Genomic DNA, 6,773 nt, shown 5'->3' with positions numbered 1-6,773 from the left:
CACCATCATAATACAGCCCACCACCCTAATACAGCCCACCACCTTAATACAGCCCACCCACAACCCTAATACAGCCCACCATCATAATACAGCCCACCACCCTAATACAGCCCACCCACCACCCTAATACAGCCCTCCACCCTAACACAGCCCACCCACCACCCTAATACAGCCCACCCACCACCCTAATACAGCCCATCACCCTAATACAGCCCACCACCCTAATACAGCCCATCACCCTAATACAGCCCTCCACCCTAACACAGCCCACCCACCACCCTAATACAGCCCACCCACCACCCTAATACAGCCCACCACCCTAATACAGCCCATCACCCTAATACAGCCCTCCACCCTAATACAGCCCACTCACCACCCTAATACAGCCCATCACCCTAATACAGCCCTCCCACCACCCTAATACAGCCCACCACCCTAATACAGCCCACCACCCTAATACAGCCCACCACCCTAATACAGCCCTCCACCCTAATACAGCCCACTCACCACCCTAATACAGCCCACCACCCTAACACAGCCCATCCACCACCCTAATACAGCTCACCACCCTAATACAGCCCATCCACCACCCTAATACAGCCCACCACCCTAATGCAGCCCACCACCCTAATACAGCCCACCACCCTAATGCAGCCCACCACCCTAATACAGCCCACCCACCACCCTAATACAGCCCACCACCGTAATACAGCCCACCACCCTAATACAACTCACCCACCACCCTAATACAGCCCACCCACCACCCTAATACAGCCCACCACCCTAATACAGCCCACCACCCTAATACAGCCCACCCACCACCCTAATACAGCCCACCACCCTAATACAGCCCACCACCCTAATACAGCCCACCACCCTAATACAGCCCACCCACCACCCTAATACAGCCCACCCACCACCCTAATACAGCCCTCCACCCTAATACAGCCCACTCACCACCCTAATACAGCCCACCACCCTAACACAGCCCACCCACCACCCTAATACAGCTCACCACCCTAATACAGCCCATCCACCACCCTAATACAGCCCACCACCGTAATGCAGCCCACCACCCTAATACAGCCCACCACCCTAATGCAGCCCACCACCCTAATACAGCCCACCCACCACCCTAATACAGCCCACCACCCTAATACAGCCCACCACCCTAATACAGCCCACCCACCACCCTAATACAGCCCACCACCCTAATACAGCCCACCACCCTAATACAGCCCACCACCCTAATACAGCCCACATACCACCCTAATACAGCCCACATACCACCCTAATACAGCCCACTCACCACCCTAATACAGCCCACATACCACCCTAATACAGCCCACATACCACCCTAATAAGGCCCACCACCCTGATACAGCCCCTAATACAGCTCACCATCCCTACTAATACAGCCCACCACCCTAATACAGCCCACTCACCCTAATACAGCCCACCACCCTAATACAGCCCACATACCACCCTAATACAGCCCACCACCCTAATACAGCCCCTAATACAGCCTACTACCCTAATAAGGCCCACCACCCTAATACAGCCCACCACCCTAATACAGCCCACATACCACCCTAATAGAGCCCACATACCACCCTAATACAGCCCACATGCCACCCTAATACAGCCCACTCACCACACTAACACAACTCACCACCCTAATACACCCACCCACCACCCTAATACAGCCCACCAACCATCCTAATACAGCCCACCCACCACCCTAATACAGCCCTCCCACCCAAATACAGCCCATTCACCACCCAAATACAGCCCATTCACCACCCAAATACAGCCCTCCCACCCAAATACAGCCCATTCACCACCCTAATACAGCCCATTCACCACCCTAATACAACCCACCACCCTAATACAGCCCACACACCACCCTAATACAGCTCACCACCCTAATACAGCCCACCACCCTAATACAGCCCACCCACCACCCTAATACAGCCCACCACCCTAATACAGCCCACACACCACCCTAATACAACCCGCCACCCTAATACAGCCCACACACCACCCTGATACAGCCCACCACCCTAATACAGCCCACCAACCACCCTGATACATCCAACGCACTACCCGAATAAAGCCTACCACCCTAATTCAACCCACCCACCACCCTAAGGGCAGCCCACTACACTGCGACAGTCCACCAAGCTAATACAGCCCACCCACCACCCTGTGTGCTGACCCCGACAGAGTTCTTGTTCACTTCAGCAGCAGCAGCAGCAGAAGAAGAAGATCATGTCGACTGCCAAAGCAATAAAGGAGAAGGAGAAGAAGAAGCTGTTGTTGTTGCTATTTTTACTTTTCTTATCTTGATGCCAGTACATGTAGGCCTTACTTATTGTCCTGTTTAGCCTAATTTGAAAGAAGAAAAAGAAGAAGAAATATCTTACTACCACTATTTCTACTTTCAAAGCAACGATTCCTTGTGTTGGATGCCAATGAACCGACACTCTTTAAACTCACATGATTTGCCCCTGGAGTTTTCTTATGCCAGATGCGAGTTGGTCCAGTTACCAGTTTGAGATGGGATGCTTTGAACTGGCCCAGATACCAGTTTGAGATGGGATGCTCTGAATCGGCCCAGATACCAGTTTGAGATGGGATGCTCTGAATCGGCCCAGATACCAGTTTGAGATGGGATGCTCTGAATCGGCCCAGATACCAGTTTGAGATGGACTGCTTTGAACTGGCCCAGTTATTAGTTTTAGATGCGATGCTTGAACTGGCCTAGTTACCAGTTTGAGGTGGGCTGCTTTGAGCTTTGAACTGGCCCGGTTACCAGTTTGAGGTGGGCTGCTTTGAACTTTGAACTGGTCCAGTTACCAGTTTGAGAGATGGGCTGCTTTGAACTGGCCCAGTTACCAGTTTGAGAGATGGGCTGCTTTGAGCTTTGAACTGGTCCAGTTACCAGTTTGAGAGATGGGCTGCTTTGAAGTGGTCCAGTTACCAGTTTGAGAGATGGGCTGCTTTGAACTTTGAACTGGCCCAGTTACCAGTTTGAGATGGGCTGCTTTGAACTTTGAACTGGCCCAGTTACCAGTTTGAGAGATGGGCTGCTTTGAACTGGCCCAGTTACCAGTTTGAGAGATGGGCTGCTTTGAACTGGCCTACTTACAAGTTTGAGATGGGCTGCTTTGAACTGGTCCAGTTACCAGTTTGAGAGATGGGCTGCTTTGAACTGGTCCAGTTACAGATTTGAGTTGTGCAGAGAAGAGTCCAGTGTCAGCACTGACGGGGCACGATGCTGCCTGTGTGTCGACCGACGCAAAACAAAAATCAACGACGGAACAGCTGCTCTGAAAGCTTCAGACACATGTGCCAGACAGTCCTGTCTCCCTGTCACAGCGAACGCCGTTGAAAATGTCAGAGAGCAAAACTTGTAGTTCTTTGGGAGACAAAATGACATGATGAGACAATGAAGTCCAAAATAGCTAGCTTCTATAGTGGAGCGATGGCCTAGAGGTAACGCGTCCGCCTAGGAAGCGAGAGAATCTGAGCGCTCTGGTTCGAATCACGGTTCAGCTGCCGATATTTTCTCTTCCTCCACTAGATCTTGAGTGGTGGTCTGGACGCTAGTCATTCGGATGAGACGATAAACCGAGGTCCCGTGTGCAGCATGTACTTAGCGCACGCAAAAGAACCCACGGCAACAAAGGGGTTGTTCCTGGCAAAATTATGTAGAAAAATCCACTTGGATAGGAAAAACAAATAAAACTGCACGCAGGAAAAAATACCAAAAAATATTGGTGGCACTGTAGTGTAGCGACGCGCTCTCCTTGGGGAGAGCAGCCCGAATTTCACATAAAGAAATCTGTTGTGATAAAAAGAAATACAAATACAATATATGTTTCAAGTCATTGACTAGTTTGTACTTCGTCTTACACATGCATGTTTGAAACCCCGCGTTACAGACACAAGTCACATAACTTCCGAACAAATACTTGCACACGACGGATCTTGATTTTGGAAACTTCGACCAGAAAATATCAGACACTGTTCCTCTGTTTAACCTTTCGTATTTAATATCTTTTTGTTGTTGTTGTTGTTGTTTAAACATAATTATTTCAAATTGTAAGTCTTTATCCTTAGATCTTCTTTGCGCGTGTGTGTGTACGTCGATGAGTGTTCATAGGGTGGGGGTGGGGTGTGTGAGTGATGAGTTTTGTCACACTGGTTGTTGTTTTTTTTAAGGTTGTGATTAAGCGAGTTTGTATCTTAACATTGTTTATTTTAGTGTGTGTGCGTGTGTGTGTGTGTGTGTGTGTGTGTGTGTGTGTGTGTGTGTGTGTGTGTGTGTGTGTGTGTGTGTGTGTGTGTGTGTGTGTGTGTGTGTGTGTGTGCTTGCGAGTGTGCGTGTGTGTGTGTGTGTGTGTGTGTGTGTGTGTGTGTGTGTGTGTGTGTGTGTGTGTGTGTGTGTATGTGTGTGTGTGTATGTGTGTGTGTGTGTGTTCTTGCGAGTGTGCGAGTGTGCGTGTGTGTGTGTGTGTGTGTGTGTGTGTGTGTGCTTGCGAGTGTGCGTGTGTGTGTGTGTTTCATCAAGAACAATGCTGCTCTTCCCTGTGCTGGGCATGACTCAAGAAGACCCCCAAGACTCCCAAAGATCGTGATCTACGGAGAGCTATCTAGTGGCTACCACATCAGGGATGCCCCTGCCCCCCACCCCCTTCCCCTCAACCCCCACCCTCACCCCCGGAAACGCTACAATGACAGCCTCCAGAACCCCCTCATCTCCCGTGGCATAAATCAAAGTCAGTAGGTCCTGAGCTCACAGTTAACTAACCGACGCGATACCTGGATAGAAAAACGACAAAGCAGGCCGGCGCAGAGTTCGAAACCATCCTTCAGGTCAGAGAATTTGAGAGGAGAAGGTGACGAACACTTCCAACACCCAACCCAGATCTGACGTTCCTCTGCGGTGACTGCCGTGGCAGAGTTTGTTGTCAGTCTCGGATAGAGCTCGGCAGTCATCAGTGTGCCTGCCTCTGATCAACGTCTGGCCGCAGCAACGTGTCGCTATGTGTCTTATTCGCAGCTTGTGGATTGTCAAATGCGTTTATTTGATACACAAGAGCGTTATGAGATTGTAAAGTAGTAGTAGTAGTAGTAGTGTTATTATTATTGCTATTATTATTGTAATTGTTATTGTTCTTATTATGATAATGATTATAAGAGTAAGCACACATTCTTCTTCTTCTTCTTCTTCTTCTTCTTCTTCTTCTTCTTCTTCTTCTTCCTCTTCCTCTTCCTCTTCTTCTTCTTCTTCCTCTTCTTCTTCTTCTTCCTCTTCCTCTTCCTCTTCTTCTTCTTCTTCTTCTTCTTCTTCTTCCTCTTCCTCTTCCTCTTCTTCTTCTTCTTCTTCTTCTTCTTCTTCTTCTTCTTCTTCTTCTTTTTACTATTATCATCATCGTTGTTGTTGTTGCTGCTGATGAGCGCCCAGTGGCAGCCGTCAGTCGGCTCTACCCAGGTAGGCAGCCTGTTGTGTAAATGACCCCGTGTTTGTAAAGCGCTTAGAGCTTGGTCTTCGACTGAGGATAGGCGCTATATAAGTATCCATATCAATCAATGAATCAATCAATCAGTCAATCAACTATTATTATTATTATTATTATTATTATTGTTGTTATTATCATCATCATTTATTATTATTATTATTATTATTATTGTTGTTGTTGTTAATATCAGTATCATGTTCATCATCATCATCATCATTATCACTATTATTATATTATTATCAATGTTATTATCAATATTAGCATTGATATTAAAATCAGAAGAGAAGACGTATTCGTGTGGTTCAACCAACAAATACAAATTCGATGTGTGGCTAAAATGTAAAACAGAATGACAAAAAAAAAAAAAAAATGTGTGGAGGAAAGCAATCCATACTGGGCAGTAGCTTCTACTTCCACAACGAACATAACTTCAACAAGGACAAAAGCAGCTATATTGGCTAAGAGAGCCTTTCAACAAGGACAAAAGCAGCTATATTGGCTAAGAGAGCCTTTCAACAAGGACAAAAGCAGCTATATTGGCTAAGAGAGCCTTTCAACAAGGACAAAAGCAGCTATATTGGCTAAGAGAGCCTTTCAACAAGGACAAAAGCAGCTATATTGGCTAAGAGAGCCTTTCAACAAGGACAAAAGCAGCTATATTGGCTAAGAGAGCCCCCTTCTAATAGAAAAGAGCAGGGAGAAAGCCTGGAGTGACGTAAAACAGTATATAATCAGCTGCTTACAAAACCCAAGCAAACCAAGAAACCACAGCATTTATTGATATTCATTCCGACAAGCAGATATCAAGCAGATTTTTTAAAATTGGGCAGCTTAGTGCAACACTAACATGCTGAATAGTGTGCAGCTCGATATGTTTCTCGTGTTGAGAGAAACTAAAACAAGAGAGGCAAGGCCTTCAAGACTCACTTGTGATACACTTTAAAAAACTCCAAGCTTTTTATGTATTGAGTATAATGCATTTACTGTTATATTTATATTTTTTGTATTCTCTAAACTTGGCACTTTGATCTGATATTCGACCCAACAAAAGATCTGTCATTATTATCATTTTTTGTTCAAACAGGAACTTCTTTTGCTAAGCATGGAAGTTTTGTTTATCACAAACGTTTTGGTACAGACAGTAAAATAAGGGAAATTACTCTGTAATTAATGCTAGGGGACTTAGTTTGCTTTAAACTGATCTTTCTCATCTTAAACATTACATTTTGAAATGATACTCAATAC

Source organism: Babylonia areolata, chromosome 14, assembly GCF_041734735.1.
Source record: "Babylonia areolata isolate BAREFJ2019XMU chromosome 14, ASM4173473v1, whole genome shotgun sequence".
NCBI classification, from domain to species: Eukaryota; Metazoa; Mollusca; class Gastropoda; order Neogastropoda; family Buccinidae; genus Babylonia; species Babylonia areolata.
The sequence above is the reverse complement of the archived record's forward strand: the minus strand, read 5'-3'. Positions refer to the sequence as shown.